The sequence below is a fragment of the Equus asinus genome, chromosome 11, assembly GCF_041296235.1.
Source record: "Equus asinus isolate D_3611 breed Donkey chromosome 11, EquAss-T2T_v2, whole genome shotgun sequence".
NCBI lineage: Eukaryota > Metazoa > Chordata > Mammalia > Perissodactyla > Equidae > Equus > Equus asinus.
The window spans coordinates 11,048,760-11,061,438 of NC_091800.1; the positions used below are offsets into that span (position 1 = coordinate 11,048,760).

At 40.0% G+C, this 12,679-nt stretch overlaps 1 protein-coding gene across 3 annotated transcripts in view; it reads left to right on the forward strand.

Moving 5' to 3' along the window:
* Positions 1 to 12,679, forward strand: part of MTUS2 (microtubule associated scaffold protein 2) — a 560,716-nt gene that overhangs the window by 266,791 nt on the left and 281,246 nt on the right. The gene's annotated exons all lie outside the window — the stretch shown is intronic.

Consider the following 12,679-nt stretch of genomic DNA (forward strand, 5'->3'; position numbering starts at 1 on the left):
CTTTGTGGTTTCAGATCTAGGTAATCATTATATTTTCCTATACCATATAAGACAAACTGCCCCATTTGCAAATATATACAACACTTACTTAGATTCATATGTTCTCATTGATTTCAACACTTAGCTCCAGTCCTTTTGTGTCATGACTTCTCATTCCTGTGCTCTCAGATTCCTGGCTAGTTCAGGTCCTGGGTCTCTGAGACAGTGGGTGGATGGGGGTGGAAGAATGACTGCCGTGCCCTCCTCGCGCCCTCTCTCCATCAGCCAGCATTTCCAAGGTTGGATTTTCTCTATCAAGCGTCACCAGCCTTGTAATTAGCAACTGTTTTTCCAAATATTTGGTTGAAATGTTAGGTTGTCTGCAGTCATGATTGTCAGTGTAGAGGGTTTTCTTCTTCCTCTGAGTTTCCACGGATGAGAAACTGTATGGATGAGGGGCTGCTAAGCATATGCCACTTTAAATACTCATTTTAACTTTTCTCCATCAAAATAGATTGTCTTTACTTATGAATATATACGTAAAATCTTTCCTGATTTCATCAAAATAAGCGGTTTTCTTAAATGAGGAGGATATCCTGATTTAAGAATAAATGAGGACAAATGTTAAATTTAGAATCCTCCGACTTTTAGGAGTAAGCTACGAAGAGATGGATGCCCACAGGATGGGAAGGTAGCCTTCTCATAGGGATGACAGTTCCTGAAGAATCTCCGGGCTGTTTGAAGTATTTCCTGGCACTGCTCACAAACTATTGTGGCCAGGGCAAACATGGCTTTGCTGGGAGCTTGGCCTCTCTGCAGTGCCATGTCCTGTCAGACTGCATGCCAGAATTAGTGAAGGAGAACAGGAATTGGTCCCAAAATGCTGCAGCTAATTTTGGAATGGCTTCCTTTTGTAGGAAACCAAGTTGCTAGTGCTTGGTGGTGTTCTGAACAAATTGTTCTCTGTCCTGAGCAATGGAACGAGGGCTTACTGGCCTGGAAGATAATCACCCAAAGGTATTTGTTTGTTTGTTTGTTTCTTTCACCTCTGCCTGCCCCAGTGCCCTGTTCAGTGATTAGGAAACACTAGTCACTAGAAAATGGCCTTTTCCTCTGCTGGGCATGATCACCTGTCATCTACACAATTGTATGTGGTGGACAGTCGAGAGGCTTCTCTCTTGGGAACCAGCCGTCTGCAAACTTTCCGATGGTAGCTGCAGGTTGTACTTGAAAATACAACAAAGTCTGTGTTTATGTTTATCCCAAATCTGACATTGTGCTTCTGGATTACTGGTATCTCTGCTGAAGAAAGTCAGTGTCAATGTGCACTAGGTATCAAGGGGGGAGCAGAAACAGTCTCGGGGTCCCCTGACCCTTCAGGAGTCAGCAGCGATGAATTCCATTCTAATTCTGAACTAAATTTGTTGTTAGCATAAAATATATTCATGTTTGGTTGTTGAGGAAATTAAAGCATAAAAGCACAATTACACCTAATATTAAATGTTACCCAATTATTTTTTTCCCGGCAATAAATGCTGAGCACCAATTACATGACAAGCACTGGAATACAACTATGAGAACCCTCTCTTGAAGATGCTTACAATGCAGTATAGTGGAGTCGACAGACCCGTGAGAATGCTTCCATGATACAGTGTGGTCAGTGCCAGGATAGGGATAAATAGAGGGTACCCCAGGAGCACAAGGGAGGGGTGTCTCACTATGTTGGAATGGGAGACAGAAAAGTTTCCTGAAGATGGGCCTTGAAGGATGCAGAGGGGTTACCTAGGCAGGCAAAGAACAGAGAAGGACATTCCAGGGAGAAGCTACAGCCTAGAGATGCTGTTGGGGAGGTAGAATAGCTCAGCGTGACTGGAGCCTTGGGAGGAAGATGTGGTTATAGAAATACATAGGAGCCCCATGACAAAGAGCTCTTTGTGCAGAACTAATTTTGGCCTTCCCAGCCTAAATCAGAGCTGGAAACACATACTGAATAAGAATAATGTGCTTCATTTATTTTTTTTCCTTTGCACCTTTTCATCAAAGAGGCTTAAATATTAATGAATCAAGATAGGATAAAGAGACAAGTGGTATTTAGCAAATATGCAGTGAGCATTAAATTTGTGGAAAATACTGTTCTAGGTGCTGTGGGTGTTACAAAAGCAATAATAATACTAGTTAAGTTTTATCATATGCTTCCTGCCATCTGAAACAGCTTACAACCTAAATGGATATCTAATTTTTTTTAGTGACATACCATTTAGGAAACTGTATGTATTTTTACTTATATATTTACACATACACGTATCAATCAGTGGTTCTTGAACAGTAGCATGCATCAGAATCATGTGTAGGCTTGTTAAAACAATTTGCTGGGACCTACTCTTAGTGTTTCTGATTCACTCTGTTTGAGGTAGACCCCAAGAATTTGTGTTTCTAACAAGTTCCTAGGTGACGCTAATGCTAGGAACCACTGATATAAATGCAAACAAATTTTAACAGTTCAGATGTATGAGAGGCAAAGAGTTAAGGCCTAATCAGAGTAGGATAAGATGACTCACAGGTGAATATTGGACCCGCTTTGAAAGGAGGAGGGGAAAGTCAGAAAGTCAGGCTCATGTCAGACATGAGCCAGGAGGGCTTGTTGACTTGAAGAGATGGCATATAAAAAAGCAAGTAAAGAAGAAGTTTTGCTTAAAGGGTTTATCTTGGCTGATGTAGAGAGTTCCTGGTTAAAAAATTTAAAAAAAATTAACAGAGAATATTAGATTGGGAAGGAAGAGTGAATGAAGTGTCTAAAAGGGTCTTTAACAAGCCAAAATGGTTGTACCTTAAATAACAGGCACAAGAAAATCACTGTAGGATCCTCAGAAGCAGTAAGAGAGAGTCTAGCAAGACATTCTCTAAGTCCTGAGTTGCATATACAAGGGTCCAGATAAACCAGAAATACTAAGACAGACAGCTGTCGTGTTTTTCTAAGTGTAAGGTGATGAAGGCTGATGCCCAGCTTTTGTGTGTGGAAATACTAATAGAAAAAATAAAATTGAAAAACCCAGATCAAACTATGGTGGTCTTATAATTTGATAAGGCAGATCTCTCTGCCGGCTTGCCTTTCATTTTTTCTAAATATAGTGCCCCATATATTCTCAGGGCTTTATAAGTTGTTCACTGAACAAATAATAACTTACAGGTTAACTGCGAAAGCATTTTCTGCCTCTCTCTTCTTATCCAAAAAATGGGGATTACATAGCAAGTCCACCTCTGGGTATAACACAGATAAACAAAATAATTGGCATAAAGTACTTTCATCATCCAAAAGTCTGAGTATGGTTATTATTGCTAAGGACAGAATGAGAAATCAAGTTCTCATGTGGATTTAAATTGGTTCAGAGAAAGGAAATTTATGCGAATTCCCTTCATAGAAAGGAGTTAATGGGGTGCCTCAGGAATTGGTGCCTGACATTTGAAATAATTAGTTGGAGAAAAGTAGCTAGCTCATTGAAGTAGCTGATGACACAAAATTATGTAGGCTAGTAAAAACCACAGAGAATTCTACAAAATATTCCAGAAGGATCTAATCAGACAGTATAACCAGAAAATAGGACAGCAGCTCCATTTTAATGAAGATAAATGGCTTGCTTAGAAAAGGAAATAGTTTCAGTTTTCTCAAAATGTTGAGTAACGGAGAGATATTAGAGAGAAAAGCAATATGTCATGGTAGTTAATCCATGCACTGGAATGCTAAAGTGCCACATTCATTTGTTCATCCAATAGCTGGATTATTTATTCACCATACTCTTACTGACCGTCTGTGTGTCAGACAAGTGTGCTAAACACCAGGGGGAGTTGGGAACAAAAGTTAATCAAAACACAGTCCGTATCTTTAAACTAGCTCACAGTCCACTGAAAGGATAGAAAGGTAAAAGATGTGGCTACAAACCCACCAAATAGGTAATTGTATTAGTTTTCTATTGCTGTTACAAATTACACAATCTTAGTGGCTTAAAACAACACAGCTTATCTCTCAGTTTCCATGGAATCAGAAGTCTAAGCACAGCTTAGCTGGGTCCTCTGCTCAGAGTCTCAGAAGGCTGCAGTCAAGGTGTTGGCCAGCTTCTTCCTCATCTGAGGCTTAACCAGGGAAGAATCCATTTCCGCGCTCACTTAGGTTGTTGGCAGACTTTATTTCCTTGGGGTAATATGACTGAGGGTCCTTGCTTTTTGCTTGCTGTTGTCTAGAGATCACCTTCAGCTCCTAGAGGCCACCTGAAGTTTTAGAGGTCACCTGCAATTCCTTGCCACATGGGCTTGCTCAACATGACCACCTACTTTGTCAGATTAGCGAAGAGAATCTCTTGGTCCAGTCTAAGATGGATACTTATATAACATAACCTAATCTCCAGAGTGATATTCCATCATCTTTGCTATATTCTGTTGACTATAAGCAAGTCACAGGTCCCACCTGGACTCAAGGTGAAGAGATTACACAGGACATAAACAATAGCAGGTGGAATTATGGGGCTGGGGTCACACCTTCGGGTCTGTCTGCCATAGTAATATGCTAGAGGCTTCCTAGCAAAGAACACATCTGAGATAAATTCAGAAGGTTATCAGATTTGTTCATCATCCACTTCTCTCGGCACTCTTGGTTACCTCTTTGGAGCATTTAAGGTTACTCAGTGGCTTTATTATAGGACCTGGTAGGACTTGTCTTCATTCAGTTGCACTTTATTGTTATGCTGTTAACTTTTATCAACGTTCACATATAATAGCAATAAGAATAATTGCTATTGTAATTATTGGTCAAAAATTAAGACAAAATGTACATGTATCTTAAATATTTTTTCAGCTATAATTCATAAATATGCGTATGTCAACCTTATAAGACCAAGACCATTTAAAATTTCCAGTTTAGCTTTCTTTTCAGCTGAGCAAGCTCTTGAAGACATGTTTGAAGTAAACCAAGTGAAGAATGCCTCTAGAGAATTACACCTTCCACTGTCCCCCACCCCTGCCACCTCATAGTCATCCAAGAGTCTCAGAAAATTTTTCCTGCAACTTGCTTCTATCATTTTTGCCAAACCATTCAATCTCCTCTTCATAGAAATATTTCTTTGTGGACTTGTATTGCAACTTATGGTATATTTTAGTTAAATTACATAATTACAATAGCAAGTTTGATTAGCATAAATAGTTTTAGAAGCAAGCATAGCTAGTTCATGGTAGCACAAAAAAACATGCCTTCAAATGGTTCAGACACCTGGGCAAAAAGTTATGTCCCTAAGTGGCAACCTGGGTCCTCCTGACTCAAGTGTGTAATGTTCTTACCTACTGTCGCATGAAATGCTGCTTCTGCATTTGTTGTAAACCTTTGTTGTGGTGGTTGGCTCTTTATAACTCTCAGTTTATTACATGATGTTCTTTATAAAAATTTATGTTAAAATAAAGTGTCAAATAAACCTTTACCCTCCCCAGAGAATACCACTGCCTTCATGATAAGCAGAGCATCATAACTTCTGTGCCCTGGCTGACGTGTGCAGCCACAATACGAGATGCAAATATTCTGGACACATCAGTACTTTAGAAATTGGGCTGTCAGGTGTTTGATTTTTAATACTGATATCTATACATGGCCTGCTTGTTCAATTCAAGTGATAATTTTACAAAAAAATTTGAGAATTAAATCTTTGAGAAGCAGTTGGTATAATTTAAAAGATTCACACTCCCATTTCTTGATCCAAAGATCAAGATCTTTTCACACAAATGTTTTAAAACAAAAATGACAGGGGACTGGCCCCATGGCATATTGGTTAAGGTTAGCTTGCTCTGCTTTGGCAGCGCAGGTTTGTGGGTTCGGATCCTGGGCATGGACCTACACTGCTCATCAGCCATGCTGTGGCAGCGACCCACATATAAAGTAGAGGAAGACTGGCACAGATGTTGGCTGAGGGCTGGTCTTCCTCAAGCCAAAAAAGAGGAAGATTAGCAACAGATGTTAACTCAGGGCTAATCTTCCTCAGAGAAAAAAAAAGACAAACAATTCGTATTACAGATCATCCTGCATCCAACATTAGGAGCTGTCCTCATCATTTTAGAATCACACAGTATTTGCCATTTCTTCTTTTTTTTGCAGGGAAAGAAAGGCTCTGAGCTAACATCTGTTGCCAACCTTCCTTTTTTTTCCCCCTTCCCAGAGCCGCAGTACATAGTTGTATATACTGGTTGTAAGTTGTTCTAGTTCGTCTACGTGAGCCGCCACCACAGCATGGCAACTGACAGGTGGGTGGTGTGGTTCCACTACCAGGTAGTGAACCAGGCTGCCAAAGCAGTGAGCACTGAACTTTAACCACTAGGCCATCAGGGCTGGCTCAGTGTTTGCCATTTCTGAACCCCAAATCAGACCTCCTTATTAATGTTTGGTAAACATGCCAGGAGAAAACGATTTACTTGGCAACTGAGATAAACAAATTATCCAAGAGAAAGGCAACTTACTTACTACATATGCAGATGTGACTAAACGCTAGTATGAAGACTAGTGATCCTTGGCTTGTAACATTCTCATTGCTTGTTGAAGCAGACTAGAGTGTACTGATACTACAAAGACCTGAGTTCATGGGTCTCCTGTCTGTAACATGGGAAGCACAATAATATCTATGTTGCAGGGTTGTTTTAAGGATGAAATATAACTTATGCAGAGTGCCTAGCAGAATGTAGGATATACTAAGTATGTGATATATGTTTGTTGAGTGAATGAATGAACAAACTGATAAATAATTGTTGTGTGGCAGTCAGTTTTCAATTAGGATGGAAGAACCAATGAAATATCAAACCAAGGACAAGAAGGTAACAACAGTTGTTGCAAATACTCTTCTTAACTTGAGCAAGGTGGCTATAATACTCATTGTATGTAAAAGAAATTCGAATAAAGCCTGTATGTCCTGAGGTCAAAGCTGAATCTATTGCTCAGTTCATTCTAAGCCGCACTCATTAAGCATCAGTGAGGTACATTCAGGAGGCAGTAACGTTCATCAAACAAGTCTGTGATATTTGGGTTAGATTCATGGTTGCTGCCTTATAATATCCACACATCACCTCCTCTCTTTGGAAAACTCCTGTAGCTGATAAAATGGAGGCCCCCAGCCAGCTGATTGTGTATGATTTCTGCAGTCATGAGTGTCTATCTGAAATCAGACACTTCCTGTATCCCTGATCATATAGCACATGAAAGGAGAATTTTATATGCACAGTGCTAATATTTGCTATGCCCAAGTTAATTCTTTCCAATGAATTTCCCTTAAAGAATAGTACTAAACATTCACCACAGTAAATACTTCCTGAGGCATTAGGATAGAGAGGAGTTTCCTAAAAGTCTGAGCAAGATGCTTTCATTTGTCTTCTCTGGAAGGCTTAATGTGGAAGGGAAAGCACTTGATGAACTTAGGAGACTGATTGTTTGTGTGACCTTGGAAGAACCCCTAACCCTCTGAATTTCAAGTTTACAGACGTAAAGTGTGAGTTGTACCAGGTGAACCACATAATGCCTTCCATTTAAACAGTCACAAATTCTTTGTAAGTCGGCTGATTTGGACAAATCAGCAGTTCTGGTGGATCTTGACACTTGAGTGTATGCACAAGTGCAGTCCAAAATGAAGCTAAGTTGTCTGGTTAGACAGGACAGTGCAATTGCCATGTCCTTACCAGGGACCTGTTAACGGACTCAAGATATCTCAGAAGTTAAAAACTCACATTTCCAGTTCTGCATGATAGAATTTATCTGATGAATTTTAACTTACCACTCCGAAATGCACAGTAATTTATTTTCCTTCGAAATGAATTAGCCAATTCCACTCTCATTCCATCTGAGCTCCTGAGCACAACCCCTCCTCTGCCCCCTTCTCTCAGTCCTCCTCCCTGAGCTTCTTCTCATACAATGCCACAACTACAAATGCCTTAAACGGGGATCAGGAGGCTCCTAGTCCTCAACGCTTCCCACTGTATGCTTCCACCTGCTGGAAGGGAAGGATGGCCGGCACTTGGCTCCCTCATTCACAGCACTGCCTCCAGCTCTGGGACAGCCCCACTTGGCTGCTGGCCCCCACGAGCCCTGGGCTTGATCCCGTCCCACCTGTCCACATTCTCTAGTGTTCTCAGGCTCTTGCTGAGTGAGCATGATATCCCCCTCTGCCCATCCTCCTCAGTTCTCCTCCTCCTCCCCCTCCTGCTTCCTCCTCCTCCTCTTCAATTTTGGTTTTATTTAACAGTGTTTCACTTGAGTTGAAAAAGGATCAAATGATACCGCGTCTTTTAACATTTTAAAGTCTCTGAGGCCAGCCCAGTGGCATAGCAATTAAGTTTGCACGTTCCACTTCAGCAGCCCAGGGTTCCCTGGTTTGCATCCAGGGTGCAGACCTACATATCACTTGTCAAGCCATGCTGTGGCAGCATCCCACGTATAAAGTAGAGGAAGATGGGCTGTCTGTTAACTCAGGGCCAGTCTTCTCAGCAAAAAAGAGGATTGGCAGCAGATGTTAGGTCAGGGCTAATCTTCCTCAAAAAAAATTAAGTCTCTGAATTTTATTTAGTGGGAAGGAAAATAGTAGGATACAGCTGTAATACTGACCAGTACTCTCTGTTTCTCAGTCAAGAAGGTTTGAGAGTTAAGGGGGTATTGAGGTGGCTGGAAGAAAAACCAGCCATGGGCACCTAAAAGAGTCTAATCTTTTCTGTTCAAAAGGAGTTGAAGGGCAACTTGGAGGTCATTTATGATTATTGTTCCAACCCTGGCTTTGCTACCTTGTTGATTACTGGTTCTAATTACCAAAATTAGAGGGGAAAAAATGTTACTATGCTTCATAGACCAACTTAATAGAAAATAAATTCTTAGTGGAGAACATTTAAGATTTATGGGAAAACTAAGTTTTAAACTATGGATTTCTGTCATGAAGTACATCATTGTTAAATATCTGAACTCATTTGTTTGGTCACTCTTCAAGTTGCAAATACTTTTTAAATGTTTAAAAGCAACATGAACTAATCCGTATAATCATTTTATGTATCTTTCCTATGATATTGCAGAGGTTTATAGTCTTACTGGAAATATGAACAAATTAAAAGGCCATCGTCTCATGCATTATTAAACATAGCAAATCCGACCACTGACTAAATCAGTTAACCGTTAACCTTCTCACAACACAATGTGTCAGGAATCAATTTCATAAACAATTTACTTTTGCAAAATGATGGTGCAAAATGGGATTTCTGCACAGCTGATACTAGAATACCAGATAAAAGGCCCAGTGTTGGCACATTACTAGATACTTCTGCAGGAAAAGCAATGCATGAAAAGAATTCAAATTATGTATCGTCGTGCTACATGCTACAACTTTTGCTTACATAATATATTTAATTGTTTGACATTTATCCCACTTGAAATTATTTAGTATGGCTAAGCTGGATTGGATTTTATGTGTTAACTATTACATATAGTGAAATATTCTGTGGTTTTGGTGTTTCTGCTTCTCAGTTCATAACCTCATTGCTTTCCCTTATATTGTGAATCTACAATTTTTTAGGAAACTGTTCATTTCAAAAACAAAAGAAAAAGTAGCTATTGGTACAAAGACATAAATCACATTAAAATAGCCCCTTTCAACAGGGTAAGTGGAAAAGAAGGTGAGCTTAACTGATGCCCGCTCCTGTGGTGGAATAAAATGCTGTGAGCGGGCATCCTGAACACTCATGGATCTGTAACAAGAAACCTGGACCTGTTTTTTTGTTTTTACTTATTTATATTTTGAGGAAGATTAACCCTGAGCTCAGTGCTGCCAATCCTCCTCTTTTTGCTGAAGAGGACTGGCCCTGAGCTAACATCCATGTCCATCCTCCTCTACTTTATATTGGGGATGCCTACCACAGCATGGCTTGATAAGCAGTGCCATGTCCGCACCCGGGATCCAAACCAGTGAACCCTAGGCCGCTGAACTGGAACATGCACACTTAACCGCTGCACCACCAGGCCGGCCCCTGGACCTGTTTTTTAAAGTTCTAGTTTCATTCCTCTGAATTGCAAGGATGAATTCTCATGGTTAAGAAGATTGATAAAGATAAAATATAATACTGTCAGGAAGGTTTGTAAGATTTGAAAAGTTTACCTACATTTGATGAAACTGTACTTTCTCTGATAGAGCTAAGCATACTTTTTCAGCCTTGAAGAGATTGTGTGGGTTTCTGTAACATCCCAATAGGGAAAATAAGACTTGCGTGAACTGGGAGGTTCAAGAGGATCAGAATTTCATTAAAAGGGGCTGATAGCATTTGGTCTTTCTGTGTCTTTCTATAATTTGCAGTACCCTTAGCAAAATAGAAACACATAAAATCAGTGCAGTGCATTTGATCTTATTACTGAAAACAAAGTGGAGCCCTCGTCTCTCCTCTTCAGCGATGCACTACACCTCACTGCCTCGGCTGGTAAACCGCACCCTCGAGCGCGGAGCAGGATGGGGAGCGCACAAGGCGGGATTGGATCGTAAGGTGGCAGACTCGGGACAGAGGGACTGTGAGAAAAGATTCCAGTATTTAATGTTCAAATTATAAAATCACTGTAAGATTGTAGAAAATTTGTGATATAGAGGGAAAACCACCAGTAATTCTAGTACCCTAACTCAAATTATGTGTGTGTACATATATTTATATATATATATATATATATACGTATTTCTATGATTGTGATCAGAGTGTAATATAATTTGACTTCTGTGTTTTCCCACTTAATGTTGCATCCTAAGGAGGGTGATATTAAAGATATTTAACAAGTGACACAGCACAGATGTTGACACAGGAGGCGTGGGCAGTGGCTGATCACTACTAACCATAAGTAGCAATTCACCAGACCTACGTACACTGGCTAAATGCTTACTGTTCCTATCCATTACTGCAGAGTCTTCAGACCAAAATATTAAGGACTGGATTAACCATGATTAAGAGCTAGCTCTTGCCCTACTGTTAATAATTTAAGATGCCCTCGTTTTTTAGTGTTATAAATAATCATGCAATGAACAAATTATGTTAAAATATTTGTAAAATATTGGATTGTAAATGGTTGTAAACTTGATTTTTAGTTCTAAAACCTGGAAGGTTGACAGTGGCTAGAAAGATAAACACACATGAATTAAGAGTTCATGGAGGGCAGTTTAGGTTCCAACACTGCTTTACTATGTGATCTTGAATATATCAATATATCATAAACTAGCTATGTTGGTTTTTCCATCTGCCAAATGAAAATCATACCTATCATTGAGGAAAGGCTCCCAGAGTCATGCAATAAAAGGCACTGAAGTGCTCATTATAAATAAAAATGTCTAGAAAGATGTTAGGTGACAGGAGGAAAGAGCACCAGGTTTGGAACCATGGTCTGAATCCTGGTTACTTCTCACTGGCTGTGTGATCTTGAGCAAGTCATGGTCACTCTGAGTTTCCTTTTCTTCAAATGGAGGCAGTGTTTTCCCTGCCTGCTTTAGGGTCACTGTGAGGGCACGGGCAGAGAGTCTCATAAACTCCAGAGCACTTTTGGAATGGGAAGAATTATTACATAGTTGTTGCAAAATATCTGTATTGATATCTTTTAAAATTTATTCTGAAGTTTTCCAAACATGGAAAACTGGAGAATTAACAAAACAAAAATCCATGTAATCAGCACTCAAAATGAGTAAATGTAAATGTTTGCCAAATTTGTTTTCGATCTCTCTTGAAATAGATAAAGCAGTAGAGACACAGTGGAAGCTCCTTACGTCCTCCCAGGCCCACTCCTGGAGACACGCTTGAGTCTGATGCTGATGCATATGCTTCCTGTGCATGTTGTAAACCTTATACCGTGGAAGTAATGGGTATCCATGAGGAACATATTGTATTAAATGTCCTTAAATACTGCATAAAGATAGCAGAACTCTCCATATTCTGTAACTTGTTTACCATTTGTGGGATTCATTTATGTTCATATGCCCAGCTCTAATTCATTCATTCTCCTGACTCCATTAACTCCACAGTGTGTATTCCATCCCGGTGCTCATGGCATTTAGGTTTGTTCCCAGTGTGGAGCTTTTATAAACTCTGCTGTGATGAGCATACCTGCACATGGCTCCTTGGGCATGTGTGTGAACATTTCTCTGGGTCTAGAAGTGGAATTGTTGGGTCGTGTACATCTCTCCACATTCCACCCTTACTGGATATATAAAATGCCGTCAAAGTAGTTTTAAAAATTTGCACTAGTCCGTCCATCAGTTTATAACAGTTTCCGTTTGTCCACATACTCACCAGCCTTGATGTTTTTGACTTTTTAATTTTAATAATATCTTTAAGTGAAAAATGGCCCCACAGAAAAATATTAGAATTTGATTTGATTTAGAAAATGATGGTAGTATTTTTGGTTCTGCGTTGAACTATGTTATCCACACTAAATACCTATCATGAAGAAATAGAAAGTACCAACGACCTTGAGTCCTGAGGCCGATTGAAGCCCCAGCACTGCCGTGACCACTGTCGGCTTCAGACATCTCTTTCTGTCCTAGAGAGGCTGACCTCCCCCATCAGGGCGCATACGTGAGATACCTTGTGTGGCCTCTGGTCAGAATCACCAAAGCTAGAGCCAGAAATCTTCATTTTCAACGAACTCCCAAGGTGAATCTTCACACTAGGTCAGCATATATAA